The sequence below is a fragment of the Lepeophtheirus salmonis genome, chromosome 1 (genome assembly GCF_016086655.4).
Source record: "Lepeophtheirus salmonis chromosome 1, UVic_Lsal_1.4, whole genome shotgun sequence".
Lineage (NCBI taxonomy): Eukaryota > Metazoa > Arthropoda > Copepoda > Siphonostomatoida > Caligidae > Lepeophtheirus > Lepeophtheirus salmonis.
Genome location: NC_052131.2, coordinates 38,607,570 through 38,630,370, shown reverse-complemented (window position 1 = coordinate 38,630,370; position 22,801 = coordinate 38,607,570). Strand labels below are relative to the sequence as shown.

General features: G+C 31.5%; 1 long non-coding RNA gene across 4 annotated transcripts in view; it reads left to right on the top strand.

Annotated features, from left to right (window-relative positions):
• The first annotated feature begins 237 nt into the window (after window positions 1-237).
• The window catches only part of LOC121127065 (uncharacterized), a 60,688-nt gene continuing 38,124 nt past the window's right edge, over window positions 238-22,801 (top strand). For all 4 annotated transcript variants that reach the window (XR_011782892.1, XR_011782893.1, XR_011782890.1 and 1 more), the window contains exons 1-2: window positions 238-554; window positions 22,032-22,748. This is a non-coding gene — a long non-coding RNA (uncharacterized lncRNA). The remainder of the gene's footprint in view (window positions 555-22,031; window positions 22,749-22,801) is intronic.

Sequence of the window (22,801 nt, the reverse complement as noted above, 5' to 3'; positions counted from 1 at the left end):
CCTTTTTTTTTAAAAAAGAGAAGAAGAATAAGAGAAACAGTCGTGGTGGTGGTGGTGCAAAGGAGAAGAGATAGAGCCAGAAGAAGAGGGGGAACTTTTCCCCCTCTTCTTCAACTTTCTTCTTCTCGCTCCAAAATGTAAAAAAGGAGGAATTAAAAGCGGAGAAGCTGAAGCATGCGCACAAAATCTGCGCGAGAGAGAGAGCGTGTGGATATGATGAAGAACATAAAAATCCTCAGTCAATGGAGTTTCTCGACTTCTGTGCGAGTATATCTATTACTATTATTATTTAGTACTAATTAATAAACCTATTATTATTATAAATTTTTTAACCTAAAAGATATATTATATAAGAATTGTGAGGTGTGGGAATTCAGTGTGCAGTGTACTCCTCCTCTTCGTGATCCCTCTAAAACAACATTTCCAATCTCTCTTGTCATCGTCACCATCACTCAACATCATCATCAATACCGGGAAAAAGAGAAACGAGAGAGTCCAGATATTACACTTCATAAGTCAAAGTAGTTATTATACTCTCTAACGTATCGTTTACGGTGTGTGTTAGCTCTTCATTGTGAAGGCGTGATTTTTTTCAATCATGTAATATGCGGTCTCCTAGCACAAAAACAAGCAAGAAGGATTATTTTCTCATCAAAAATCAATATGCATATATTTCTATTAGTACAATATTTAAATTAAATCTTTGGAGCCGCTGCAAATAGCATTAAAACGTCCCAGAAAATCCCGGTCACAGTTAACCCTTAACCGCCTGAATTTTATCTAATTAATTAAAAAGGAAAATTCTTATTTGTATAAGCTTGTAGAGGCATCAGGATATAATATAAATGAAAAAAAAAACTAAAAAATATTTTTTAGTGGCAAAAATATCTTAAGATGACTTTGAGATCCACTAGTCACATTATTTAAAAAAAGTAAATATTTATATCTATGTACCAAGGCTTTGAAAGTACATTCGGGTGAATGACTATAAATAATAACACTAGAAATTCATAAAAAAAATGTAAATATAGTCTAAAAATATATATAATTTCCTTCAAAAATATATTTCTTATATGGACAAATAAACATATTTCTTATATTGATCACCTTTTATCACAATTAGGTAGAAGAGATTAATACTATACCTGTTTATTTTTAAAAGGAGACTTTGAAGTACATCCAAGCGGTAAAGGGTTAAACAAGAGGTATTTGATAGATTCTATCAAAGGCAATTCAAGTCACATAAATCCAATAAAAACTCTTAACTGGTAGTTGACATTCATGGATTCTATCTCATACCAGCCCAAAAGTTTTAATTCATTGCCCATAATGGATCGAAATATTCTAATGAAATATCAGGGCGTAATTGAATTAAAATTAGAGAATATGGTCGATTCTTGTATATTTTAAAGGTGATATCGGAGCCAAATTATGTGTATATTAAAAAAAAAAAAAAAACCTCATAATCAAATGTAGACTCTAACTAGCATAATATCTGAGGATCTCCACCCATCACTAGAAATTTGAATACACAACCCATTATAATTGACCAAAGTAAAACATCTATTGAATACTTGGCCGTTTATACGTAATATCTTTGAATTCTATGAAGTGAAATGTACTTTATTGGGAACTTCCTGGTTTTTTTGTGTGTTAACGGACCGCATATATGATTTATATGTAAGCCCATCATTTAACTAGATTCTTATAAGATCCTTTCAATAGAGGGTAGCCATAATTAATCTCTAACACGTTAGTATAGGTAGTGTTGTGTTGGTTCTTATCTAGGACTACGGTCCAGTCCAGTCCTACTTGTTCTTCCTTAAATAAGGTAAAATCTATCCCTCCTGACGTCATCCAGGGGCATTTTTGATCATTCAGTTACAACCCCATAGAATAAATTATTATTATTAGGTAAAAATAGTAATAATTCGTATTATGTTGTCTTTTAATGAAAACAAAAATATTTTTGGGAGATTTGTGCAAAGTTCTTAACGCATATCTGAACTTTGGCTTAATCCACTATCAAAATTATTAAGAGAAATTAAGAGAATCTTTAAGATCAATCCTAAGCCTGAATCGCACCAAAGAATTTAGGACCGAAACATTACTAATTATAGGTAGATGACTCTTACATAGAAATACATTTGATCTTATTTGACAACTACAAATTTTTTTGATAAGAAATTCAATTATACATTATTTCAATGCCTTGATACCTAATTATCAAATAAATATTACGAATAATTCAATGTATTTTATTGGAACTGAAAAGTTTATTACACAAAACTGCCCATTAACCTTCCACTTCTGATGAATTTACCTTCTAAGTTCTTTTTTGTGTGTGGCGTAAAGCTTTTAAATATAGCCTTCTATAACTCCACAATTTATACAACGACTTGTCACAGACATGACAGAATCCCTACCTATGAATCTCAACCCTACGTCTAAAGTTAGTTTAAAAAAAAAGGTCGTCATCACATCATTTTATTCAAAGTTACTCTTTCTCTATTTGAAAAATTGTGCGAAAAATTAGAGATGTGACATAAAAGTATTTGAAAGGGTGGATTTTCTTGGGTTTTTAGCTTATTGTTTTAGACTTGAGACACTGGAGTGGAGAGAAACATTTTTGTTTTTTGTAAGAACAGAGGGTCCAAAAAATATTTGAAAGCCTGAGGATCCTGCAGCCTAAAAATCAAGCTGCATACCAATAATAGGTACTATTGTATTATAATATATATTATGCTACTTAAAGATTATTTGGATTAGACAAACCAAATTTTTAAACATCAAATTTAAATCTATTTATTAAAAGGTAAATTAATGGCTTTTATGATAAGTACTTTTTCTGTAATTTCTATTAAGGTATAGTTCAAGCTCAATTCTGCAAAATTATAATTTCTCTATAAAAAAATATTTTTTTTTGGTATATATAGAATGATTAATTTTCGATAAAAAGTCATTAAACTAAATATTGACAAAGACACAAAAATGTGACTAAAAAAAACCAAAACACGACTTTTTTTTAAAGAAAACATAATTCGGTCAACAATGAACAAAATCATTTATCAAAAAAAAAAAAAAAAAAAAAAAAAAAAAAGGCTAATAATAACATTAGCAAAATCAGAAAATACCAAAAAGGACAAATCCTAGCACCGACCCTAAGAACATCAAAGTATAATGTAATAACTAGTGTGTTATGTAAGTCGGAGAACAACACTGAAAGTCTAAGTTCTCGTCGGACTTGGAAAAGATTGACATCAGTGCAATTCCTGTCTATTGTACTTTTACTAGGTACAGAGTGAGATTTCTGTTTATTTCCTTCATCTCATAGCAGCTCCTTGCAGATGATTTGATGATGCGTCATGACTGTTCAGCTTAAAGGCTCTTCAAATTGTCAGGGTGGGCAAGTTTATAGTCTTTAGAACTCTATGTAATCATGTAAGATTTGAAGGAAAACAAAAGTTGCTTGTTATGTCTTGGGGCACCCTAATCTATGCACCTATAATAATAGAATAATCAAAACCCATTATTCTTCGAAAAGAAAATGAGACTGAATCATGCAATCCCTTAGTAATAGAACAACAAAACTTTTCGTACATATGCTATTAGGAGAAAATAAGTCACAATGACGAGTATGCTAAGATGCATAATAATACTAAATTCCAACTTCTTCAATCCCTAGTACAACAGCAGCAACTTGTTATGATCATGATTGTAAAAGTCATATTAGTAGGATGAGGCCTATGGGCATACGGACTAATGTATATAGTAATAATATTTAATGTATATAAAAAACTTTTTTTTATTATCATACTTATAATTTTTTTTTTAAATATAAAACTTTTTGGACTCATTCTACTCTTGGAATAATAATGAATCTCTCCTTTCATTTTTTTTTTTTTTTTTTTTTCTCAGAAGTGTGTATTTGTCATAATATACATACTATCTTATGGATAAAAGGAGTAAAACTTTTAAAATATTATGTCAAAATTTCAATGGCTTCTTTATTCAATAGTATTATTAGGAGGAGTGTAGTAGGAGTAGGAGTAGGAATAATAGGAAGAACAGGTGTATGTAGAAAAAAACTATAGTATCCATATACTCATATCAGACACCGTATAAATATGGCTGTTATTTTATTGAATTCATTACCCAGATCCCTCCCTCCTGCAATGTACATACATATATGTTCACCATAATAAATAGAGTTGTAGTAAATATGACCGAATAAAGGACATTGTAAACTAAATCATGTTAAGAGGGAGAACGGTTTAGCCGTCTAAACGCTCAATTACATTAGCTGCTATGAGAGAACAAGAAAGGAAATCACACACACACACACATATCAAGCAAGGACATAGACAGGAATCACTCCGATGTCAATTCTACCTTGAGTTCAACTTACACTGAATAATACTCACCCACAAATCCAATTTGTTACTCCTCCTGTCATTCATAAGCAGACGTAGTATTGTGTGGGTCCTTATTTATTCGGTCCAGTCCAGTCTTAGGACTGCCCTTAAGACTGTCAGTAAAAGAACTGACAAAAAATGAAGAAATACAGTTGAGAAATGTCATAGAGGACCGAACTTATTAAGCTTTTAGAACTAAACTGGATCGGTCCGAAAGTGAATAGACGGGACTGCAGTCTTCAGTCTTAAATAAAGACTGACATAACACTAAGGTCAATTACGATCGACTGATAACTTTATATTGAGATGTTCTTTCTTCTAGAATTAATGAAAAATTATAACAGCTTTGGGTAGGGATGGGCCGGACTCTGAGTAATATCCGTACCTATACACTCGTACCCAGAACTTCAATAAAAAAATACACGTTTCTATTACCCCCAAATCCTCCAGGTAACTGATCATTAATTAGCTGTATGTGTGCATTATTCTGTACTTCTAAGGTTCTTTATAAATAAGACTACATACCCAGTTGCATATTACTCGTGGATATTAAAATACCCGGCTCTAACCGAGTCCAAAGCTCAATTACTCATGTCTATCCGGTTCCAAAATAAAAAAATATCCCAAACCCATCCCTGGCTTTGGGAAATGAAAGAAACACAGATAGAAACAATATAAAATAGCGCAGGCGTTCTAGGTCATATTTGATACAACTCTAAGTATAGTAGTCCATTGGTCTTTTGATAAGAATAATATATTTGGGGGTCCATCTTCTCCTTCTTTTAAAAGTAATTCCTGTCAGATATTATTTATTGGCACTTTCAGCAATTTTCTTAATGGTGACTAACGAGGAATATATATCTATCTATCTATCTATGTATGTACAATATATATGTACACACGTAATCATAGGGGGAAAGTAGTCTATTTTTAGACTTTAACTTACTCACATATATATTTATGTGCCGCCCAACAGTTTTAATTGAGGATCATGTCTCTCCTCCCTGGATGCATTTCCTGTTTACTTCATTAATATGACATGTCACTGGATACGCCATTAATACCTATGAATGTTCTCTTTGATTTTAAATAATCCATGCAGAATCATTAGATAGAAATAACAGGAATGACCCAACTCCGCTTTTCAGACATTATTTGTATATTGTATATACCTATGACTTCTGTACCAAATTTTAGACACTTTCATACTCACTTATTTATCCTAAAGGACTCAAGGCAAAGGATAGACATGAATATCATATGAGGTGTCATCATTTACACACCGATTGTTTTAAAATTGTCAGCCGTAAATTGTTCCCATTTTCGGTTGGTAAATAATTCAATTCCTTCACCGAATTTGAAAGATTATAGAAACATTGATTTAAATTCTAACTAGCCGTAGCACCCGGCATTGCCCGGATTCATTGAGGTGCTGGCTAAAAGACGAATTTTGCTCCCTAATAGCTCCTCAGTGTTACTTTCCCTTTTTCATGAGGAGTATCTCACGTAGCTACTTAAATCAATTGATATATGCACTCCCCTCAATAATGAAAGAATAATAATATGAGTTTGAGGCAAAAAAAAAATAGTATAAGGGATGACTGATGAGTACTTTAGTCTCTAGAGAGCTCAATAACAAAAATTGTGCTCCCAGTATGCTACATATAAAACGTCTTCAAGAGTTAATTCATTATTACATACCGGCGTTTATATATTACTTAAATATTAAGTAATATATATGTAAGAGAGTAGTATAGAAAACAAAGAGAAGCAGTTCTACTTGTATTCATACTCGATGTTACATGCTATACATCATCAGGGTGTACAATATACAATTCACCGTATATAAACGCTCAATGGCACATGGAAAACGCTTGCAACATTTCATTAATATGACTACGAAAATATGTTTATGATATACACCATATATATGTATACACACTCGATGCTAAATGACTCCAAGCTCTACATTGAAACATTATTAAGTGTTAGATCAAAAAGGCCTTTATTTTGTTCAAAGATTCATTCATAAATAAAGATACACTTTGCTTAATAGATATAGATGTATTACATATGTAATAAAAATATACTATAGATTTTTTGACTCCATGTGATACATATTTAATAAAATATAAATTTAAGAGGGAATCAGTTTTGTGCGTAATACAGTGGTGAAGAGGGATCATTTTTTCTGTGATATGGATCTATCAAATGCTTATCATGCATTTAGGATAAAGAAAAGAGACTCTAGGAGCAGATACCTGGCAAAAGCACAGGACCTTGAACTGAAAAGTTTTATTTTGTTGAGAACTCTAAGAAAGCGCTGTTTTAATCGAAAAACTGATTCCATCTTAAATTAAATTTTTACTAATAATGTATTTAAGCTCTTGATGTTGAGGAAAGTTAGTCTTGAGCTTAGTCTGTCTCTTTTCTTAAGTGCAAATAGCCTAGAGCCTAGACTATTCAAAAATCCATTGCTATTCACAAAATATTTCAGAAATTAAATTTTTTAGATAAAAAATTTCTAAAAATAAGTTTCAAATATTAAATTTAATGGAAAAATTTCAAAAATCCACAGCTGTTCACAAAAAAATTAATTTTTTTTGGAAAAAATTTCAAAAATTACATATTTTAATAAAAAATACAAACACAAAAAGAAACACAGACCTATAAAAAAAATTGTACTTGCAAAAACAATAAAGTTATGGAGAATAATGTTGTTTAAAAATATATTTGGCAATATGGCAAAAATTATAGAATAAAATGTTCCGGAAAATGATCTTGTGGGATGTCAGGGTTTTTTGTGTCTAAAAAGCATCATTTTCTCGCATATCTCGCACCTTAAAAAAACCTACAATTTTCACCGCTTTCTTATTTTTCCAATAACTTTTTTGATTTTCAATAAATTTAGAAAACTTTTTGATTCATAACTCAACCTCCTATCTAGTCTCTTTGAGCTCCAAAAAACCATTTTTGTGTTTTGAGTGTATAATAAGCCCCTTTGAAAATGTGCTCCACTGGCTTTGCCTGACCATATTCAAAAGAGAGACCCATACGAAGTTGCAGCCTCTTACACCCAATGGTGTGGGCACTCATAAAGGACACACATACAGACTGTATTATAAAAATATTAGTGTGTACCGTAATGACAAAAGTAGAGAATTTGGTATCACTGGATATTTTTATTTTTCATTTTATTCCTTTGAACAAGAAAATAACCATCAAACGTAAAAAAAAAAGAAAAAAAAGGTGGATGGACGACTTTTGATTTGAAAATCTTTAAAATGTCGAAAAAAATCAAATTTCGTTGTCCTTCCTTTAAAATTATCGATTTGAATCCAGTTCCAGGATTTTTATTTTATTAAGTATTATAGATGAAAGAAATATTCTAACAATCTCTCTCTAACTTGCTTCAAAGGATGCAGATTTTAATTCCAAGCATCCTGCCAATATATAAATATTCTCTTTTGTTACGCTTATTTATGTAGACGTATCTCTTCATTTTTACTACACAAATCTCATTTTTTGATACTAAATTTGAAATATATTATTACAATGCATACTTTCTTTGCTTGTTTATGCCAAATAAGACTCCCTATTTTACAAATTTATTTAGAGGAATAAAATGGAAAATAAAAAATATCCGGGCATACTTTTGTGATTTGGGCACATTCTAATATATACATATTACTATTATACGGTAAGTGTAGGATTCCAAGGACCTAAATTCTTTGCTGAAGTCTCCTTGAAATAGTGCTAATCACTTTACCGCTTTAAATTCTTATTTAAAGTGCTTCATCTCATTTTTTGATTGTAACTTGTACAAAATCCCAACTTGTACTCAATATTACCATATGTAATAGGTACACTCAACTACTCCTCCCTCATCATTAAAAGTAAATTTATTCAGCATGATCACTTATTTGGCATGATGGTTTTCCTTGATGTATGAGGGTTGTATATATATATTTATATAATATCGAAGAAAATGATAAGTTGCTCAGTAAGTAATATGTCTCTTCTTCATTTTACATTCATAAATAGTCTTGGGATTGTCATTTTAGAGGGTTTTTGTTACCCCGGGATATGGGAAGAAACTGAGTATTATCTCAGGATCCTAGAAAATTATTTCTAATGTACAAAAAGTTGGTTGTTAAATCAAAAAGTGGAATAATTAATAGCATGTGACATATGAATTCATTTTTAGATCTAAGTAAATGATATACACATATACATAGTAAATATATATTTAAATTGTGAAAAAAATAACATTTTTAGAAAAATCAAAATATAATTAATTTGCTGTCAAGTGATGGAAAATAAAGAGTTTAAACAATCAGCCCTGTTTTCCCTTGAACGATTTTTCAGTCTCGAGACAAATTAACCATCTCCTGAAGTAGCTCCTTCTGATTCAATAAATGTGGTGGGTCATACTAGATTACAATAATATTTCAATTCTACGAATATTTTCTGTGTCTATTTCGATTATGTTAAATATTAGTTTCTTATATCATAAATAAATTGAAATAATTCATTTTTATTATATGGGAATTTCCCCCTAATTTTCTAGATTATAAAAAACAAAAGGATTTCGGGAAACGATCCCTCATACATTTGCAGTACATAGTTGAGGTGGGAAAAAGTCCGTATACTGTCAGTCCAAGTTGATCCTCAAACCTTTGCTCATAAGTTCTTGTATATATTATGTTCGAGTCCAATTCAAGTCCTCAGAGTTTCAAATATACTTTATATCCATTAAAAAAATTCAAATAGTTTTCGAGTCCAAAGTCTTTTGATTATGTGATAAAGTATGCATAATATCATATCATAATGTATCTATAGTAATTTCCGAATAGGCGTGCATTGAACTTTAGTTTGCTATTTTGGACCATCCATTTTTTAGCTCATTATTAGTAATCGTTTTTAAACATGCAAAGGAAATTAAGTTAATTTAATATGTAACTTTTATACTTTTTGTTCTTGATGTATTATCTACTTCAATCCAGGAATCTATTTATACCAATTAAGGGAATTCTTCTAAAGATGCGTGCTAACTTTTTTTTTTTTTGCAAAATGAAAGTCCCTGATGAAGTCCGGACATTGTAACTAACTAAAATAATGTTATTAATTGACAAAAACTAGCTGGAGTAAACTTTATAAAAAAAGGAAGTATTAGGTTAGGGAAAAAGTAATTTCGTATTTCCCGTCCTTTTTTTTAACTAAGTATAATCTTGTGTATAATTCAAATGATTTTTGTAGAGTATTGCACTAGGCCGGTTCAGTCGTGAATTATCGAGCGTGGAGGAAGAAATTCAACCTATTATACATTTTTACTTTCTGATAGGGAAAAACGCGTCCTAAGCGACCAAGAAAATTTCCAATAGTATATACAAGGAGGTGTTTGTCTCTCTCTCGCTCAATTTGCAGTTACTTTACAGTGAACAACTCGATCAAACAGAAGCGGTCAGCATTGGTGAATAGGAGACAACAAGTAAGTTATCGAACAGGAAGGGGTATATTTGACTTAAATAGGATGAATGTAATACATCTTATAAACCTATGAAATAAAGCAAAAAATACGAAATTACTTTTTCTCCAATCTATTATCTATGTAACCCCTCAATACAAAATCAGGCTAGAAGGATTTTTCTCATCATGCATGAGTCTGGACATGTAAGTATTTGTATTCCTTAACTTTCATTAGTAAAATTCAATTTCCGTTGATATATAATTATGGTAAATAATTTATAAGCTCACCAAATAAGCTACATATTTGACTTGCACTCCCTCACGGAAAACAATTGAACATACTTTTCCCATCTTTCTGACATAGGCCATTCATTATCAAAGTGTGTTTATATATATATACTTTTTGAATATTTGTTCCACTTCTCTTAGCCCAATGGAGTTACTTTACGTTTCCTTATGGGGCGCATCCCATAGGTTGAGAAGCTCTGATACTTATAAGATTCTATTTTATTAGGTTTAATAACATTAGGGTTATTCAACTAGCGGAACTTCAAAAAACTTTCGAGTAGTAGAGTTCGAAGTTGAGTCAAAAGGACAACATTTGTTGTTTTTTCTTTTCGGGTCTAGCTTACGATCTTGGTCTTGGGGCAACTCTGTATGCATAGGCTGTACCATATATGACATTAGAGTTTATTTGAGACACGATGTTTTACTCTCAGGCATGCTGGATTATCTATCACTTTGTCGGCTGCAGAAACTGTGTTTTTCATATACTTTTTGTAAGCCACAAAAGCACGTTTTTGAGGATAATTTGTGCATTTTGTATTTTTAAACTTAAAAGTAATTATAAAAAGAAGATTGATTAGAACTCGGACACAAAAACTTTTTTTAGCATTACCTCACAAGGACTGTAGTAAAATTAATTTACCAGAAATTATTACAGGGATGTCTGCAGGATATTATTATTATTATTTTTTTTTTTTGGGGATTGGTTCTTTGAATATTTATAAAAAATTTAAAAAAATCCATTCCCTTTACCCACAAATTTTTATAAATTATCCCATTTGGGATAATTTACCCCAGTTCCTCAACCACTGGGTTAGACCCAACTCTAAATGTGACCGATTTACACTGAACTTCTTTTAAGGACGGAATTAGTTAAAAGGTATTACGCTCTCTTTTCAGAACGAAACCCTACACTAATATTCATATATTTTTTGATGACTTGGAATTTATGAGATTAGTATGGTATGAATATAATATAAAATTGTACACATGTACTGTACATCATAGTAATTACTTCCACATATTAATACACCATACATACCTACCACTATCTACTAATAATCATATTTTCTTGTAAAAGCATTCCAAGAACTGTCACTACCTAAATAATACCTACATAGGTTTATTCAGTGTATGTACACTTACCTTTGATTATAATAATAATAATTATTATTATTACTCAATAGGTAGGGAACTCTTTATTATGTTCATTTTTTGTTTTTGTAGAAATTAATTATGAAAGTACATACATGGAAGAAGAAGAAGTCTTCAATTATCTTATTAGAGTACTCCATCTGAGAGTTTCTTTTTCTGACTACTTTCTATTTATATAATATTATGTACTTATATATATTTATAAATAATTGTGATTTACTTTTTTCTTGGCTAGAGAAATTATCTATATGGTCAACTTGCCAGGGAAAGAGACATTTAATATAATTCTGATTAGGAAAATATTTTTTATACTTAGTATATGTTATGCTTTTTTGCTTCCTTCTTGTTACATTTAATCATGTTCATAGGTAAGTACTTACATTTTAAATGAATTCAACAATCCTTTTATTTTTCTTTGCTAAAGTGACTTAAAATTGTTGTTGCTACTGTTAATATTTGTATATTTTATGTACAAGTTGCCATATAAAAATGTAAAACTTATATACATAATCAGGGGCGTCTGCAAGATCAGATTTTGTGGAGGATTTAAAAAAAAAAATTAAACATTTTGCAAAAAAAAATCAAAATCCATGGCTGGCCAAAATTAAATTGTAGCAAGTCATTAACATCTCAGTCAACTGTTGAATTTATCTTCATATAGATATAATAGAAGTTGTGGATATTTTGGGGTTACCGGTCTGTACATGCATATGTATAGTACAACAAGGCTCTTTTTATGCCCAGATTTGATCTGCCAAGTTTGTACTGGTACAATTTTTCATTTCCTGGCTCTTATAATATTAAAATCCAGTGTTTACATATTAAAATATTACTTCGGTGCACTGACAGTCTGTGTATATCCACGGAACATATGACACAGACTTTTGGAGGTGTTGTTTTTTCGTGTTATAATTATTATGGAAACGGTGTTACATCGGAAATATAAATATATTGAGTGTATTTGTTGTCAACTGTCGATGTTTCTGCTTCTTTTCACCATATCAATGTGAAGATCGTTGATTGGTTGAATTATAATTAGCTCTTGTTAGGCTGTGAAAACTTCTCAAAAATTATTTATTAATCATTTCATACTTTGGAAATATTGGCTCAGAATTGATTAACGGCCAACTGTTTTTGGATCTTTCGGCCTGTTTTTTTTCCCGAAAGAAAGGTTTCGTGACATAAATAAGGTAACAACTTTTGGAGCGATTAAAACTGATTTAAATGTTTGATAATTTAGGTATTAATTGTCACCATTTTGAACTATTGTAATTGAGGTTCTGAATGCGAGACCAGTGGAGAACTTCGAGTCATGGAATACAATTTATCTTCAGAAAAGTTAAAAATTTCAGCCTTGATATGAAGTATTTAAATATTTATATTATGTAAAATTAATTATATGTACATATTTATTGATCTTCAATCCAAGCAAATTTAAAGTATTTCCTCAACATATTGATTTAATTTTGATCGCTCTGAAATCGAGAATAGTTTTTATGCCTATCGAAAGCAAAATGATTTTTGCTCTCTTAATTTTTTTTCTCTTGAGCTAATCAATGCTGTGATAGTATTTTGTTTTAGATATCCGAGATGAATGTGAAATATGATATACATTTTTGATTATGTATGTTTTGAATCACTTCAGACTATTTGTTTTTCTTTGATACAAAACCAGATCCAAATCATTATCCCCTAAAGTCTGAAATTTACAAGTCCCAAAAGAACAAATTGTATAAGATGAATAAAGACAGTTGCAATATCTATGGTAGTTTATACCATAGGCCCCCATTGGAAGTCCAATTAGAGTCTAAAGTCTTTGGTATAATATGTTTTTATTGATTCATTACTTCATTACTTTCGAGCTCATTTCTCATTTCTTTTGATACTAACGGCCCATGAACAAAGTATGTATTCAAATCTTTGGTATTTTTGCCCCCCCCCCCCACTGTTTGCACACTTCTACCTGTATAAGTGCTTTGTTCATATCCCTTAAATTTTAACTCGAATGTAGCTCCTTTCCCCAATAGGAAGTACTTTATTTAAAATCATTTTGAAAAAAAGAATACCAAAGTTACTACAATTGTGATTTTAAATAACCCTTTCTAAGTACATAGTGCTCAATATTTTAATTTAAAAGACTTTTTTTGAACGTGTAATATAGGAATCAAGTTTTGAAGTTAGACGTGGTTGAACATGTTCACTAGCAATTGTCTATCCAATTATTTGGAAACTATTAATATTCGCCGTATATTCGGGAAAATAACATATAATATCTGGGAAAGAGGGGAAAATCTAAACTACAATTTTTTTTTATAGTTATAAAAATAAGTAATTTTGGAACTGACATGTATTGGCTGAAAAACAATGTGAAATGAGTATAAGAAGAAACATACAGAACAGCTTATTAAGATTTGTACCTATAACGAAGGAGATATCCTCATGGGATTTTTTCATTCTCATGAATTCCTATGATATTGATACAAAAAAAAAGGAATAAATAGTTTTTATTTCATGTTTTCCCCATAGAAAGTATTTTATCTAATAAAAAAATTGGTATCTGAGAGAACGTTGACTATATGCGGACTTGACTGTATACATTATATACAAGAAGAATAAACTTTTATAAAAAGACTATATATTTTAAAAAAATGGTAAAAATAAATTAAAATATAAAAGAAATAACGTCATTCAATAAATATTGTTAACAATATTTTGAACAAAGGCCGTCCTAAAGTACATCTTGAAGAAAACAAAAAACGACATGAAAACAAAAATCTTATTTTGTCTCAAGTATTCGCGCAAAATTTGAATGATCTTCTAAAAAATTATGCTTCCTTACGCCTGTTCCTCTGATTCATACATATTAATGTTTGATATCATTAATAAATTACTTCTTTTTTTGGGTTTTTTTGTAATATCCTTTATTTTTTCTTTTTTAGATACAATTAAAGTAAATTAAATAAATTTAAACATGTCATAAAGAAAAATTAAATTATAAAAAAAAATATTTTAAGATGACTTACAATTGAACATTTAATTAGATAAATTTTGATTATTGTATATTCTTAAAAGACGAAAATAAAACAGTATAAATATAAATCTAGTATTTGAGCTTTTTATATTTAAATTAGTCATTTTCTTTGTGAGGTTCATAGTATAAGACGTACTGAAATCAAACTTACCTACAAATTATAGCTTATAGATAGCATTATCATCATCTGCTTAGAGTTTAAAACATGTACATACGTACAATTCCACACCTTTATTAAGTCGATAATGTATAAAAGATTTATCAATTATTATTATGGACATTTTTAAATGCATAATTTTTGTCTTGACTATATAGTTCAAGGGTTTTCAAGAGTTTTTGGGTGTCGGCCAAAATGAAATGAATAGATCATCTTGCGGGCCACACTATTGAAATATTAGCTTGGATTTTAATTAGACAGTCAATAATACAAGCATGATGAAAATTATTGAAATTTGAATATTTTTATTTATAGGTACATATGATATATAATTCTAATGAGGGCAATTTCCTTGTGAATTATGATTTATCTTTTTAAGCTTGCATCCAGACTGATTGTGGCAATCCTTATTTTCTGATCTAAGTGCTCATAAATATACCGGTAGTTGCGTAAATACGCGGACTATTTATGGACAATAATTAAATGTGTAATAAAATTCGTATGAAGTATTTTTTTTTGAGAATTAAATGAAATAGAATTTATTCTGGTATAAAATTTAATATAATTACTGAATATAACCGCCATCAGCTGTTAGACAACCTCCAAGCGCCCGCGGAAGGCCTTGCACACATTGATGATGTAATGGTCTTCCATCACTGCCCATTGCTCATTGACACTAGCCTTTTATGAGTCCGAATTCGGGTGGTGGGTAGCAGAGGCTTTCTTCTCAATTTGCCACCACACACTGTAGTCAAGGAGATTAAAATCAGGTGATTGAGGTGGCCAAATCTTTTTGTTCCAAAAGTGCATGTTGGCAGCAAGCCAATCCTGAGTCATTCCAGAGGTATGGGCACTCTCCTTCAGATCTTTTCCCTCCTTGACAAGCTTCTGGACCTTGAACACAGTAGTCCTGGATAGTCCAGTGTCCTTGATGATCTCCTTGACAGACCTACCTGCGCGGAGGAGAGTGGCAACCCTATGACGTTTGACCTCGTCATTCATCGTAAACGACTTTGTTTGATGCGAGTAAGAAAAACAAAAACAAAGCCAAAAGATTTACCGAGTTACTGCTACTGGAATTTTTTATTTCCGGTCATGGAACCTCGAGATATAATACCGCGTATTTATGCAACTACCGGTACGTAATTGAAGAATAAAACAAGTGGTTGAATCAATTTTACTAGTGAAGGGTAATTTTGCTTGATGTAGAGGGGTTTGATAAAAGAAGGAGGATATTTCCTAGCACGATAAAAACAATGGAGGAAAATTGATACACCCGCTCCCATAGATATTTGGGTAGTGCATGTCAGTCTTGCCCTAAAAACACAATTGTGACTTATTATGCCAACGTCAAATGCTTTTATTTTAATTTTATTATTGTTATTAAATATTTTTGTGACCTATACTTGGCCCACGGTCTGCTTGTTGAGAATTTCAGATATAGTTAGTATTAGGGTTACTCTTTTGGGATCCTTTTTTCCCGGGATTTATCGGGGTTTTACACCTATGCAAAATCCCCTATTTAATTATTCTCTAAGTTTCATTTGCTTATAAACTAATAATCCTCAAAAAATTAGCTTCTTCATAATTTACCATTTAAAAGTCTCTATTATTGTGGGCATCGGAATTTAGGAAAATGTGATCTGCAGGGACTAAAATTCCAACTCATACACTATTACTTAATGAATAATGTATAGAACATGAACATTGAAAAAATATGGAGAGAGATGACCAAAACGTCTAAAAAAACACTGTTTAGCGATTCGAAAACGAAAAACAGATGTTGCTACTAATACTCTTTAATAGTGGATGATGAAATCCCACCTACTTTTTGGTGTGATTTAAAAAAAATATTATAATAAAATAATAATAATATACATACTTGAATATAATACTTTAAATTTTCCCTCTACTAACGGCATTTTAAATGTAGACGGTTCGCCTCACTATTCCTTTTCTCTCCCCCAAATCCCTATAACAGGCAGTTGATGTTTACAAGGGTCTTAATTTAGTACTAGCATAAGTCTACAATGACATAACATAAGTGCAAAAGGCAATTTGTCATATTTTTAACAAAAAAAAGAAAAAAAAGAAGCATTTATTAGATTTAAATAGTCTTATAAATATACTTATATAAAAAAAACCAGGCCTGTAAAATTCATAAATCACAGTTTTAAAAAAATGATTTAATTCGAATATCAACCCTATCACGGGCCTCTTTTTTAGGTATATGTATCACTCTTTGAATATAATAAATAGGGTTTTTTTCTCATAAGAATAGACAAATGGCCTTATGAACTTATGTTATGTTACCTATAGTAGTAATTTCACAGAATCTCTACCCCATTTGTAGTGGGTGCGCTTGAAATATCACAGATTTGGAGTATTATATGATCCACCTTCCTTCTTCTCTTTAATGCTCTACAAAATTTTCAGCCCTAAATATGGATTGGATTAACTTATAGTATATATATATACATCATGATGCTTGAAAATGTGTTTCCTGATATTCATCCTTAAAAATATTTTCCTGGGAAATGAGAAACCTTAGTACAGGGGTCGGGAACCCATGGCTTACAAGGCAGATGTGGCTCTTTTGATGACTGTATCTGGATTGCTATCTTCAGTGTGACAAAATGTAATTTTTTAAAGAAATCCAAAAGCCAAGCCCCTCCCCCCTCTCAAAAAAATAATAAATAATATATTGACTCTCGAGCCAACTTGCCTTCATGACCTATGCCAAAAGATCCTCGTGTATGAAGACACTCCCTAGTCGCCCTTCAAGGACCTCTTGATGATCTTAGCAGCTACAAAGAAATCGTTGGCGAGACAAATTCATCGATTTGGCGGGGTCCTTCTTGATCTTCTTTTCGAAGCTGGACAGGAACTCCGGATCCTCTTTAAATAGTGCCCTTCAATTTCTGCTTTCTGGGAAAGATACTTCAACTTGAAGAGATGTGCTACCTTTTGGTCTCTTGCTCAATCATAATTATAATTTTTATTATAGTTTCTTTATGTCTGTATATGCATGTTATACACTTTATTAGTACGAATTCAGAGACTAGCTGTACTTTAAAAGTGTTGGTACACATTTACTTGCATTTAGTCTTGTTCCTATTCTATGGCTCTCAGGGAATTACATTTTAAAATGTGTGGCGTCCAGCGCTCCCTCAACCAAAAAGTTTTCCGATCCCTGTCACTAGTTATGCTAGTTTGTACATATGATTATTAAGTACGTGAGTTGTAACAACAAATTTTAACTATGTATGTATGTGTTGTTACATAGTAGGGTATTTATATGCAAATATCTGTGTCATGGTGTGTGAGAGGAGGGTGTATAGTGTATACATAGAACATGTAAATGTATTTAACCAGGGTCTTTCCTTTGCTCTTTATTTTTTTGCATAGTTACTTTCTACAACGCACTCCTTGATTGATCGCATGACTTAACATTCCAAATGAATAATAATAACTTAATCAAATTCAAAGAAAAAATACTTTTAAAATATGTATTCACTAGTGCTGGGGCTCGATCTAGATTGATGTCATTTAAAGTTCGGTTTAGACGGATTCTATATATTAATTGTTTATGACATCAGTTGCCTTATAAAAATTGTGAGCATGGGCCTATAATAATGTCAAATGAAATTAAATGTGTTGCACAAAATATCATATTTGTAAATCAAGAGTGGAGAGAAAATTGGTCCACAGATTGAGACCAAAAAAATTAGTCGACAGGCTTGGGATTTTAAATCCAGAACAAATTTAGAAATCAATATCTTGGCAACCTTCAGATCTAAGTTTATGAAAGTTTCCTCATCAGATTCAGGTGGAAAAACTGTGTCTGAAAAAATCCCAAATCATTTAGATACCTTCCGAATACGAACGCATTACGGCCATTATTGTGGGCCACCGTGACGGGAGCACGCCAAATGAGATTATTGAACTTACGAAGCTGCCGAGATCAACTGTTTATGATGGTATCAAGGTTTTAAATGAGTCTGATGGGTTGGGAAGACTACAAGCCCTCCCTATATATATATATTGAGACCGGATTTGAAGACGATTAAATTTTGGTCCACGGTCTGAGATGGCGGTCTGAACGGAAATATCGGTGCAAATTGCTCTAGAAAAATCCCTTAAAATGGAACAGAAAGGGAAAATTTGGTCTTGGACCGAGTCTCAACACTAGTACATATTTACCTAGAGTCTACACTGAATCCTAGCTTCATAAAGCAGTAGAGACGAAAACGATTAATGTATATTTTATATTCATTATAATGCGTGTATGTTTGTTTTTAGAGCTATGTGGAATAGAGAGTTTGAGAAGGGGAGTTAAGAAAGAACAAAATTTGAAGCCCGCATTGCGGGCAAATCAAAAGTGTATATTTATGTATCTAATGTAGGTATACACAACACACCACTACACTAGAATACATCTTTGTATGTATAAAAGAGCCATGGGGGATTCTGACCCCGTAATCCTTGCATATTTCATAGGGATTTTTAACATTGTAAAATACTCCTCTGGGAGAGATTCATGAAATTGAGTTTTTACTGCTCTTACTATTAATAATACATTTCTCCTTCTTACCTACTTTCACCTTCAAAATCTTCTTCCTTCCCAACTCCCATTTTGATGAAGGCACTTTATTTAGCACACACATATATCTACTATGCCTCCGCATATAATTAAACATTCCTTGCACCTTTCCATTTAAAAAATATAGAAAATGAAAATTGGTAATGATTATAAGCCTAACAGTTTGAAGAATGTTGGGAAGGAGAACAGGTTAGCTGTCATGGCACTTTCTTAGTTAGATACAAATACGTAGCTTTGAGAGTAAGGAAATTCACACTAACACCACTTAGTATCTAAAAATGACATAGGCAGGAATTAATCCTATCTTTATCCTCAATTCTACTCTGTGTCCAACAAGAACTTACACACTTAAACACTATTGTAAAATAGGACCTTAAACAGGAGTATTTTGACTATCTGAATAGTGTTTTTTTTTATTTTCCAAAGCTGTTATAATTATTCATTCATTATTCAGGAGGGAACTTCTAAGTCAGTGTACTTATCTAAATAAGTCTTTCATCAGCATACACACTTTATAAGCTCGGAATTTACTACTCTATGTATATATATATATACATAGCCCTCAATTAAGTAACTGATAGTTGTTAGCCAATATTGTGCCTCTTTCTCAAATCTATCCTACTTTTCATAATAATTTAATATCTAATGGTAGGAAAATGTTTAAAGCTAAATAGTATGAGTGTCATTCAAATACAATTAAGCGAATCACTCACGTCACAAATTGTAACATAATTGAAGGTGATGCCATCTTGGTGCTTACTTCTATTCAATACCATGTACCTACTTGATGCTTATAATAAACATTGATATTTGAAACAAATGTGTACTTAATTAAGAGATACTGAAAATACGCTAAAAGGCCAAGATAGTAATTATGTTTTAGATCGATTAGGGACCAGAAAATTAGGATTGGATAATAATATCTGACCCTTGGAAAACTAATTGTCTACATTCACTATGTAAACAAAAAAGGTATAATGACTAAAATCATAATTTTAATAAATTTTAGGAAGTGATATTATGATATTATAGTAAAGTTAGATTTTAGAGAGACCTTAAAGTTTTAAGTTATTTTATCTGTCAGTTCTATTTTGAAATACAAATACACGAGAGCAGTTCACCAAGTTCCTTAAATTATATTGTCTAAGCCTCGAAGATGACCAAAATCAAAAATAATAACGTATCATAAAAACCTTCTATAAATTAACGTTCACAACACAAATAAAAGTGATGAATAAACCAGGGAATACTTTTTATGTACATAGAATGCGCAATTTTTCTATCTATATATATTCCAAGGGGTATTTCTTTACATGGTTATGAAATGATGAAGAGAGTTGAATTAAAATGTTCCTTATTTATAATATATGTATTTCAAATTATTTGGATTTAACAGTGTAATAAATATATAGGGTTAATAATTAATAAAATAATTTTAATTCATTAAAACTTTATGATTACTACTTTACAACTAATGAGATGGAAGAAACAACCCTCAGTAGGTCAAAAAAAGATAGTGCACATTCCCTTCATGTATAGCGTATAAAGAGTACTCCTCAACAGCTCAGAAAAATAATATGAGTAATTGATGTTTTGGAGATACAATTGCAATATAGGGAATGTTTAGTGTCTTGTCAGCTGATTTGAGGTGCTAGTATCGCGGCAAAACCTCATAGAACTTGCAGCAATATTTATGAATTGTGATAAGTCCAAGCTAAATGCAAAGTTTACTTCACAAGAAAATGATGCCACGGTGTAATTTGAATTTTTCAGGATAAATTCCTACTTTTCGTTAGTGTTTACAATTTGAGTTTCTGTATTGTTTTGATTGGATGGAGGGGGGCTAGCTGGCATTTTTGTACATCAAATAGTGGATATGCAAGTATATTAAGACGTTATTCCAATTCATAATAAGTGTGTGGTTCAAAACTTTTTGGAATGGTGTTATGTGTGAAAAAAGTTGAGAATCACTGTTTTATGCCTCTATAAAATTAACATTTAGGCTGTTTTTTTGTTTTTGTTTGTTTTTTCTGTACTCGATTTTTTTACTCGTACCTTAGGTTATTAGAAAGACAAGATTACCTATACAATAACGTTTTTCCGACTGATGTTTGACTTCCTCCACGCTTTTTTATTGTAACTTCAAATAGTATAACTGTTACCAAGTGTAGCTATATATCGCCTTTCTTGACTGTTACTGTTAGTGTACCGCTTTTTACTCTATGACGTCAAAATATATCTGTTATACCAGCAGTTTGTACGGTACATCAAATTGAAAATTCTGCCAAGCCCAATTACATGATGGCATCACCTTGTATTTCTATTAACCTTTCTTGTACCTAACCTATGTCCTATTATTATTGTTAGTTTTCTAAATACAGGGCTCTCAAGCTTTGAAATCATTTCGGTGTGAGGGTTCTAATCTTACTACGTGACCCCATCAGTATTATGACTTCATTCTACTGGAATCTCTCTCAAGTTTTAAAATTTATTACTACAAAGGACATCAAACGTCACTACTTGTGGCTTATTTCAGGACCTTTACGACGGAGTTAGGTGGTTTTCTTTTTAAAACATTGTGAGCCTGTCATTATTATCAGAAGAGAACAAATGCTTGAGAAATACCCTGAGTTGCGTCAAAGAGTGATATTGGGTAGAAATATAGACCATTTGGTTGAGGAGGCTAGAGAGCTCTATGAATGCTGATTGGTTGAACTTCAAATGGTGTCGCTATGAGCTATTAAATGTTCAGCAGTTGATAAGAATAAGCCTTTTCCCTTTAGGGGGGAGCAGGGGTTTGAGATATGATGCATTACAGATCATCACATCGTCATATACATATGTTTAATGTAGCTATACTTATAATATGTCCCACCTATTAGTATGTATTAATTTTCTTTCAAATCTATTTTACAGAAGGAGTTTGATCATCATGGTCACAGTGTCATCGTCTTTAGCGTTCATCTCTTCCACTAGAAGCTGGAGATATGCATCATTTCTCAACGTAAAGAACGATCTTGTTAGAACCAGGGTTTCCATGATTCATCATATATCCGTCTGTGCCATCTGTTAATCTATTCTCATGTTCACCACCCTTCTCTCCCATGAAACCGACGACTCCCCTCAAAAAATGTAAGGCCGTGCGGCTGGAGTAATTCATCATCAATTCTTCTATCAAGGACTCTTAATCAAAAAATGGATCAAGAGGAAGAGGAGGACTTTGTATCATCATCATTATCAAAAACTTCATTTCTTCATTACCCCCACTACTGCATACCTAATCATACTTATTATTAGCAGTAGTAAATACTCATTTCTATCTAATAATACACACTGCGGATTTGTTAACTCACGAAAATAACTTACGAACAAACTAACAATTACCAAGAGCAACAGCAGCTACTCACTCCTCTCTTCATACTCTAATTTTTAGACAACTCAAGACAGAACTTTCTTAGGTGGTCATCATTGTTCACTTGTTTCTTTCTTCCATCCCCTCCCTTATTCTTCTTCTTTGTCTTCTTTTCCCCTTCTCTCTTCTGACCTTCAATATCTTCTTCTATATTATATCGTTGATGTTTTAGAGAAAATCACAATATTATTAGTCTATTACCTATTATTATGTATTTATTAGTAAGTAGCCCAAATTCATATTTATATACAACATAGACACTTTACATACATAG